We start from the raw sequence: 10,072 nt of genomic DNA on the forward strand, positions 1-10,072 counted from the left end.
CTCACAGAGATCTGCCTGCCTCTGCCTCCTGGGTGCTGGGATTAAAGGCAGGCACCACCATGCTCAGCTTGGCCCTCATCTACTTTCATGTCTCCCTCCCTCCATCCCTCCATCCCTTCTTTCTCTCCCTCCCTCCCTCCCTCCCTCCCTCCCTCCCTTCCTTTTCTTTCTCCATCATGCCAGGTTTATGCAGTGCTACAGGTGGTAACTCCAGGGCTTCTCGCATCCTTCCTTCCTTCCTTCCTTCTTTTTCTTTCTTTTCCCCCAGTGAGTTTCAACAACCGGGGTTGTTGACAGGAGCATGAACACCTTACCAGTGACTACACCACTGAAGAAAGTGTTTCTCCCTCCTTCATCAATTTCTATCTGCATTTAAATTCTCAGGGAGGGGTGGGGCTCCACGCACTCCTCCCTCTTCCATGATAGAGTGTTGACAGACTCAATCTTGTGGAGATTTTGTGCAGGTAATCATGGCTGCTGTGAGTTCCAAAGTACAGCAGCCACATCATGCCTAGAAATCAGCATTTCACACCATGTCCCTGGCTCTTACATTCTTTATGCCCCTTTTCTACAATGCTGAATTTGAGCCTTAAGCCTTGGAGGAGATGATACAGGTGTCCCATTTCTGGCTGGGCATTCAACAGTCATTTATTCTCTGTATTTGACAGTTATGGATCTCTATAGTCACCACTGACAACTGCAAACAGAAGCTTATTTGGCCAAAGATGACTGCAACACTATTCTGTTATATAAAGCAGTTACTGAGGCAATTTGACAGGCATATCATGTCCACTTAGCAGCAGTGTCTTCCTACTACTGCCTATGACCTCTGCAGCTACAGACTTTTGACTGGGTTTACAATAGCAGAAGCAAATTTCCTCCTATGAAGCAGGCATCAGATTCAATCAGAAAGCAGTTGGTTACCTCCATAAGAGAGCTGCCGCGATTGCCCCAGTCAACTAACCTTGCTTGACCAATCAGTATTGTTGCATACATGGTTCACAACTAAGACTGTTGCTGACCATTCTCCCCCAGCAGCCTTCATAGCACCTCCCAGCACTCTGAGGACTACCCAGCAGCAAGGAGGCTTCCCTCCCAGTTCCAGGTGATTTCTCTATGTCCTGCAACCAAGGCATGTGATATCTTCTGCAGTAGGGGTCTTATTAACTAATTTTGGTGGGCAATCAACATCAGTGGCAGTTGCTAAAACAATAAAATTTGGAGCTTTCCTGCATTGGGCTTTGTTTGTTTTAAGGGTGCAAATAGAGAATATTAAGAAAGAGAAAGTTACTCTGAAGAATGAAAGTGGTTCAGATCTCTGGGACAGGTCTCTGGCTCAAAACTCTGGACCATGTGAGTCCTGAATCTTTATGGGTCATTTACATAGTGCCTGTCTTCTCCAGTATTTGGAGATCACTGGCTTTATTCCTATACACTCTGTTTTGCTACATGTAGCCTCTGTATGTGTAGCTACATGTAACTGGGTGGGGGGTTTTCCACTATTCCTTTCCCATTGGTTTCTTTCATATGTGATATTTAAAAACATTTGGGGTGGGGTCTTTTTGAGACAGGTAGCCCCAGCTGGCCTGGAACTCACTTTGTAGATCAGGCTGGCCTTGAACTCACAGAGATCCACCTGCCTCTGCCTCCCAAGTGCTGGGATTAAGGGTGTGTGCCACCACCCCAGCTGATATTTTTAAAGTTTTTTAAATTTGTTTTTACTTTATGTGCATGAGTTTGCCTGCATTTATGTAAGTGCACCACATGTGTGCAGTGCCCATAGAGGCCAAGAGAGGCCATCAGATCCCCTGGAATTTGGGTTACAGACTGTTATTAGAACCATGAGGATGCTGGGAACTGAACCCAGGTCCTTTGCAAGACCAACCAGTACTCTTAACTGCTGAACCATCTCTCTAGTCCTTCCAATCCTTCATGTATAATTTTCATGCCTCTCTCTCTACACCCTTCCGTCCTGCCATAATTCCCACCTGAGACCTGTGGTCCCAGAAATCTTTTGGGGGAGTTAAAGGATGGTGATCAGTCTTCTATCACTTCTTCCATGCTGATGAGGGTCATAGTTCCTGTCTAGTTGTATTCCATTGTATGGATGTATGACAATTTATCAGTTACTTCTGATTTGGGATGACTGTAAATTATGCACAGACATTATACAAATTAATATAGAGGTATTCTTAGTAGGCTATAAATTTACGTATCTTTTGAATAATGCCTGAATGGAATTAATGTGTCATATGATAAATATTCATTTTTGTTTTTTGAGACAAGGTCTCATGTAGCCCAGGCTAGCCTTGAAATTGCTGGTAGCCAAGAATGACACTGAACTCCTGATTATCTTGCTTCTACTTCCCAAACACTAGGATTATGGGCATGTGCCACTACATCTGGCAATAAGTCTGTATTCATAAAGAACTGACAGTGTTTTTCCAAAATGGCTGAACCTTTCTGCACTTTACTAGCTGTATCAGAAATTTCCAGGTTGTCTGCATCCTTATTAAGACCTGGTGTTGCGGCTGGAGAGATGGTTCAGCGGTTAAGAACACTGGTTGTTCTTGCAGAAGACCAGGGTTCAAATCCCAGCACCCACATGGCAGCTAACAACTGTGCATAACTCCAGTTCCAGGGGATCCAACAGCCTCTTCTGACCTCTGTGTAGCCCCAGCTCCTAGAACTCCCTATGTAGACCTGGCAGGCCTTGAACTCACAGAGCTCCACCTGCTTCTGCCTCTTGAGTGCTGGGATTAAAGGCGTGCACCACACTGCCTGGCTAAAAGTTTTAATTATTTTTATGTGTGTGAGTATGTGCACATGAATGCTAATGAATATGGAGGCCAGAGGTGTAGGATCCCTTGCAGCTGGATGGAGTTATAGGTGGTTGTGAGCCACCTGACTAGGGTGCTGTGAACTGAACTTGAGTCCCATAAAAGAACAGTAAGCAGTCTTAACAGTTGAGCCATATCCCCAGCCCAAGTAATCCTTTTCAATCCTATAATAAATAATGTGGGGTGTTTTTTTGAGGGGGAGACTTGTTTGAACACAACATAGTAATTGTTCAGGTGTGACAGATGTGCATGGACGGGTACATTGGAGGCAGCGATCCTCACTCCCCATGGCACCTGCAGGAGTTGCCAATGAAGGAATACTGAACTGTGGAAGAGTCTACAGAAACCAAGGGACTACAGTGTGGAGAGCAGACAGCCCAAACTGCAGACCAGTTAGGACATCAATATGCTATCCAAAGGCCATGTGAGGTGTCACTCCAAAGGGGCCTCCAAGGGCCAGCAGGCCACAGGCATGCCACTTGGCTGCAGAGACAGCTTTGACCTTGAAGCCCCACATTGGTCTGACAACCCTCCTCTCCTTATCTTCAGATAACAAGTCCTTCTAGAGAACTAGACCTGATTTTGAAGAAGAGCAGGTAGGTGTGTGGGTGTGTGTGTGGGTAATATAAAGCAGTCTGCACTCACTCAAAAGGTAATGATCATTCAAAGGGGACTCTGTGTTTAAACTAAAAAGGGGTACTACTTAAATTGTTGGGTTCCCCCCTTCTCACTATAGAGCAAGGGAAGCTTGTAAGGAAAATTAGGTCTATCATTTTTTAAAAAAGCAGTGATTTCTTTGTATGTTGGAATTATAATGTGGGTAAATTTCTGAGCCACTATACACATTTGCAGGTGCTGAAGGGCAGAGGACAGCTTCAACTGTTCTTCCTCAGGCAAGAGCCACCTTTTTTTCTGAGACAGGATCTCTCACTGCCCTGAAACTCACCAAGTAGGCTAGGCTGTCCAGCCAGTGAACCCCAGGGATCTGCCTGTCTCTGCCTCCCCAGTGCACCACCATGGCTATTTTTACATGGGGTCAGGAAATGTAACTCAGGTTTTGCAAGCACTTTCCCAAATGAGCTAACTTCCTAGCCTCCACTCTACACATTTTTATAGGATTATTATTCAAGACACTGGTTTTTTTCCTTTTGATGTTAACACCTTTTCATAATTTTCGTGTTTTACTCTCCTTTTGAAATTAATTGCAGCCCCCATTGTGTTGAGCAAAGGGCTCCAGACAGGTAATCAGCTTTGTGTATTCTGGAAATGGCTGGTGTAAAGCAGAAACAGGAGTCAGTAATATTAAGAAAAGATGCAGTTCTTTGTAATCATAAGCAAATGCCTACCCTGCCATTCTGCTTTCTTTCTAATTCATTCCTTTCCTCCAGTTTAAGCGCTTCTATAATTAGAACCATACAAAGCCGCGTGCATTGTGACCATTACCCACACGGGGACCATTCCCCTGAGTAACGCTGAACATTTAATAAGCCTGTCCAGCATCTATTAACAAAGGAAAAACACATGACAGATCATGATAATGATTTTGTGTCTTTCTGTAACGATGAAAGAAGAACCTGACCTTGCATAATAATCACTTTGTTATTCATAGAACTTAACTGGCACCTCATGAATTTTAATGTGCCATCCAATTTCTCACGACTCATCCCACAATTCCTGGTGAGTCTTCACAGGGCAATATTCTCTTAGCTCTTACTTTCCTTGGATGCCAGAAGACTTTAGGATGTTGCTGTTTTGTTGGATCAGTGAACTGTCCAAGGTTGACATTAAACAACCTAAAGCAATCACACTGCACACTCACAAGTTTTTGTACTTTCTCTACCTGTATGCGTTTTTGCCTAATTTTTTTTAAAAAAGAGTTTATTTTTAAAAAATACTCGGAACATCTTATAATCATAAATTTATGTTTTAAAGGAAATCATAATTAGTGGCATTCATGGTTACATGATTTTGCTCAGTGTTCTCAAAGTTCAGAAAGCATTTGCAATATTTTTCCTTTTTTATTCTCTTCTAGTGGGCATAATTCATACCAAAATTCAATTCTGAATTAGTCAGCATAATCTCAAAATTACATAAAACTTGACCAGATTTTTAGCTATTTAAAGACAGAATGAGTCTTATTTATCTTTGTATTCCATAAACTATCTAGCTCAAGGATTTCTAAACAGAAAGTCCTTGTAAGGATTTGCTTCATAGTCAAAGTTATCTTTTGTAGAAAACAAATCAGTGGTTGTCATGGGTTGGGAGGTGGATGAAGAGAATTGACTTCCATGGGGTATAAGGATTCCACAGCAATGGAGCTCCTCTATATGTTGATGGTGGTAGAGACTATATATTATTTGTAAAAAAGAATTATACATTTAAAATAGTGAATTGTATTCCATGTAAATTATATCTCAAAAAAGCCAATTGAAGAAGACCCCATGATGATAAATGTACCTAATAGGGAATAACTAATAATAAAAACTGTTAACAAAAGCTAGGTATGGTGGTACACACCTTTAGTCCCAGTACTGAGGAGGGAGAAGCAGGCAGATTTGACATAGTGAGTTCCAGGCTAGTCAAGGTTACATAGTGAGACACTATCTCAAAAAATTTTTAAATATTTTATTATTATTATTATTATCATCATTATTATTTTTTCTTTTTTGAAGCAGGGTCTCTCTGTAGCCCCAGCTGTCCTGGAACTCACTATGTAGACCAGCTGACCTTGAACTCACAGAGATCTGCATGCCTCTGCTTCCCAAGTGCTGGGACAAGAGGTGTGTGCCACCACACCCGGCTCTTTATTTAATTTTATTTTACGTGTATGTGTGTATTGCCTGCGTGTAGGTAAATGCACCTGTGTCATGCAATGCCCAAGGAGGTCAGAAGAGGCTGTTGGATCCCCTGGGACTGGAGTTATAGACAGTTGTTAGTTGCCATGTGGGTGCTGGGATTCAAATTATGGTCTGAAAACTGCTGTCATGAACAGATCAGAAAATCTCTCCACAAAGGTAGCCTCAAAAGAAAATTTTTTTTTTGTCTTCTTTGAGACAGGGTCTCCTTGTAGCCCCAGCTGTCCTGGAACTCACTATGTAGACCAGGCTGGCCTCAAACTCACAAAGATGCACCTGCCTCTGCCTCCCAAGTGCCGGGATTAAAGGTGTGTGCCACTATGCCCAACCAAAAATTTTTTAATTAAAAAATAAACAAAAATCCATTAGAAAATAACTGGCACAGTCTTTTTTTTTTCTTTCTTTTTTTTTTGAGACAGGGTCTCACTGTAGCCCCAGCTGGCCTGGATTAAAGGCATACACCACCACTCCTGGTATAACTGCCACATTCTTTTTATGAAAAAATAAGTCTGTTGTAGATCAGTCTCAAAATCCTTGATTTCTTGATTGAATGACTATTCATTTTTGTGTTTCTTAAGAGTTTCCTACATTTACATAATTAATTTTAGTCATTTTCATTTCCTATTTCCCTGTCATCCTCCTCCTTCTCCCATTAAAACCCTTCTGCCCAAAAGCCCCTTCCTACTTTCTTGTCTGCCTTTTGTTTGTGGCCCACTGAATTAAGTTATAGTTTCTTGCCTGAGTGTGGGTGGGTAGTTATTTACTGGATCAAGGACAACTTATCAGTGGCTGTGTCACTGAAGAAAATGATACCCCTTCCTCCAACTACCCTTAACTGTCAATGGTCCCTCAGAAAGGAGTGGGGCTTCCCCAGTGAAACTCTCACAGCCCAATCTTGTGCAGATAACCAAAGCTACAGTGAGTTCATGAGTACAAAGGCTGTGTCATGTCCAGAAGACAGCATTTCGCTGCCCTGTCCCCCCCCCCATCCTCTGGCTCTTGCATTCTTTCTGCTCTCTCTTCCACGATGTTCCCCAAAGCTTGGAGGGAGTCCTGTAGCTGTCTCATCTAAGGCTGAATACTCCACCATTACTTACTCCTGTCACTTTAGCCAAGTATGGGTTTCTTTTTAACTGTTGCCACTGCAGTTCAATAATGCATTTAAAACATCACATTGTGAATTGTTATTACTGTATGTTATACACTGAGGCTCTGAGAAGTTAAGTAAACACATCTGAGATAAGGTGTTTTTGTTTGTTAAAAATAAGTGCAAGTATAAATATAGGTTCCAAGAGGCTAACATAACACTTATGATCTAGAAATTTTGAGAAGTCAGGTGATTTTGTCCAAAAAATACCTATAGTAATAAAAATAAAAATGTAATTTGAAGGGCTGGAGCAATGGCTCAGTGGCTAAGAGTCCTTGCTGCTCTTCCAGAAGACTTGAGTTTGGGTCCCTGCATCCATGTTGGGCAAGTTCACAACTGGCTGTGACTCCAGCTCCAGGATATCAGATGCCCTCTTCTGGCATCAGTGGTACCTACATACACATTGTCTCTCTCATACACATGAATCTGAAAAAAATAAATCTTTTTTTAAAATGTAATTTGGAAGCTGAGCATGGTGGTACATGCCTTAAATCTCAGCACTCAGAAGGCAGAGGCAGGCAGATCTCTGTGAAATTGAGGCCAGCCTGGTTTACATGTGTTCTTGCCCACACACATAAATAAAAAAATGTAATAACAGTTCGCTTTAAGAAAAGAAAAAAGAGGGGCTGGAGAGAGGGCTCAGCGGTTAAAAGCACTGATTGCTCTTGCAGAGGACCCAGGTTCGATTCCCAGCACCCACATGGCAGCTACGAACCATCCTTAACTCCAGTTCCAGGGGAATCTGAAGCCCTCTTCTGACCTCTGCAGCATTGCACTTGACACCGGTGGACTCACATACATGCAGACAATACATTTATACACATAAAATAAAAATAATAAATAAAATAAAAAGATAAAATGGATTCCCATATGAATCCACATTAAAAAAAAAAAAGGCTAGCCCAGCAATGAATGAGCTGAGTCTCCCAAAAAGCCCCAGGCTAGCCCAGATCTAGCTGCAGAGACATCTGAACTCTGCCGAAAAAGAAACGGTGCATGGTGGCACTCAGGAGGCAGAGGAAGGCAGATCTCTGTGAGTTCAAGGCCAACCTGGTCTACATAATGAGTTCCAGGTGAGCTGTGGCTACAAAAAGACCAAAAAAAAAAAAAAAAAAAAAAAAAAAAAAAAAGAAAAAGAAAAAGAGGGTGGTGTGTGAACTGGCTCAGCAAACTTCCCTAAGTTACTCCATTTTGTTCAGAGGAGTTTCAGCAGAATCTTTGCTCCACACCAAAAGGAAAAGGGGGGCAACCTTGGGCCTTGGAAAATTGCCCTTGCCATGAATCATGGAATGTGCTAATTCCAGACATTATACATTTTTACTAACCAGCTTGTTTTGCTTCTGTAACCTGCTTGGTGTCTTGGGTCACCTTGACACAGGGCATAAGACCACCCTTGTTATTTTGTTATTGTATGACCACCTAGAAGTTATTTACCTTGACTATCTTATTATACTTATTATGGCTAAAACAGTTGGCCAGTTTTAAGGTCATAAAGTTGATTGCCAAGTTACATGACTGTATCACTTGTCTGTATAATGATTGGTTGTTGATTAATAGAGTCAAAATTCTGCTATGTTGTACAAACCTGATTGGTTCACAAATGTCCTGTTTGAATAATAATTCTGTAATCCTATTAAAACTCTGACCTGACAATCATCAGGGCTGCTTCTACTCCCGAGATAGACAGCCCGGCCGGTTGAAAATTAAAATTTACCTTGCTACTTTTCTTAAAGCGGTGTTGGTGATGTTTTACGAACTCCGTCCTATAACAGCGTGGAGAGGGGTGGCTAGTGGGGGGTGCTTGGTGGTAGACTGCTTGTATGTAAGACAATTCTATTGTTGTATGTAAAACAATTCTATTGTTTTTTTTGTGTTCTATTTGAGAATGAATCTCTCTCTGTAGCTCAGGCTGACCTGGAACTCCTGCCTCAACCCAGGAATTCAAGATCAGCCTGGGCAAAATAGCAAGTCTGTTATCTAATAATAAATAAATAAATAAAACTCAAGAGGCTGAAGCAGGAGGATTACAAGTTCACTGGAGATGTGGCTCAATGGTGTAGCTAGCATGCATGGGGCCCTCAGTTCAATTCCCAGCACTGAAAAAAAATAGGTACTTCAGGGGCTCAGAGTATGGCAGAGTGATTGCCTGAGTAAGGACTTGGAACCAGGCTAGAGCACCAGGAATGAAAAAAGTATAAATAAATGAAGGAAGGAAGGAAAGAAGAAAGAAAGAAAGAAAGAAAGAAAGAAAGAAAGAAAGAAGAAAGAAAGAGAGAGAGAGATGGGGGAGTTAGGGAGGGAGGGGGGCTGGAGAGATGGTCCATCATTTAAAAGCACTGGCTGGTCTTGCAGATGACCCAGGTTCAAATCCCAGTACCCACATGGAGGCTAACAACCTTGTAACTCAAGTTCCAGGGAATCCAATGACCTCTTTTGACCTCCATGGGCATTGCACAACATGGGTGCACTCACATACATGCAGGCAATACACTCATACACATAAAATAAAAATAGTAAATAAAATTTTTTTTAAAAAAATAAGAAAGGGCCAGGTGTGGTGGCGCACGCCTCGGGAGGCAGAGGCAGGCAAATCTCTGTGAGTTCAAGGCCAGCCTGGTCTACATAGTGAGTTCCAGGACACTTGGGGCTACAGGGAGACCCTGTCTCAAAAAGACCAAAAAAAAAAAAAAAAAAAAAGAAAGGAAGGAAGAGAAAGAGTTAAGAGTTTAGTACATCTGATTTGGAAGGAAGGAAGGAAGGAAGGAAGAAAAAAAAAGAGAGTTCAGTACATCAGATTTGAAGTACCCAAGGCTGTGGGGTTATCCTGACCACCAGCAAATTAGGTACATGCTAGAGCACATTTGGATGAGATCAGGATTGCTAGTTCAGGCCTTTAATGCCAGCACTTGAAGTCTAAGCCTGAGGCAGGAAGATTGTGAATACAAAGCCAGACTAGGCTATATAGAGAGATCCTATCTCAAAAAAACAAGCAAACAAAAAGAATAATTTGTATCATTGAATTATATTCATCTCTAAGATGTGTCTCTGTGGCTGGGCTTGGTGGTGCATGCCTTTAATCCCAGCACTCGGGAGGCAGAGGCAGGCGGATCTCTGTGAGTTCGAGGCCTGCCTGGTCTCCATGGTGAATCCAGGACAGCTGGGGCCACAGGGAGACCCTGTCTCAAAAAGACCGGGGGGGAAAAAAAATGTGTCTCTGTGTGAGACTTCTT

Source organism: Nannospalax galili, unplaced genomic scaffold (genome assembly GCF_000622305.1).
Source record: "Nannospalax galili isolate Female #2095 unplaced genomic scaffold, S.galili_v1.0 scaffold879, whole genome shotgun sequence".
In the NCBI taxonomy this organism is placed as follows: domain Eukaryota; kingdom Metazoa; phylum Chordata; class Mammalia; order Rodentia; family Spalacidae; genus Nannospalax; species Nannospalax galili.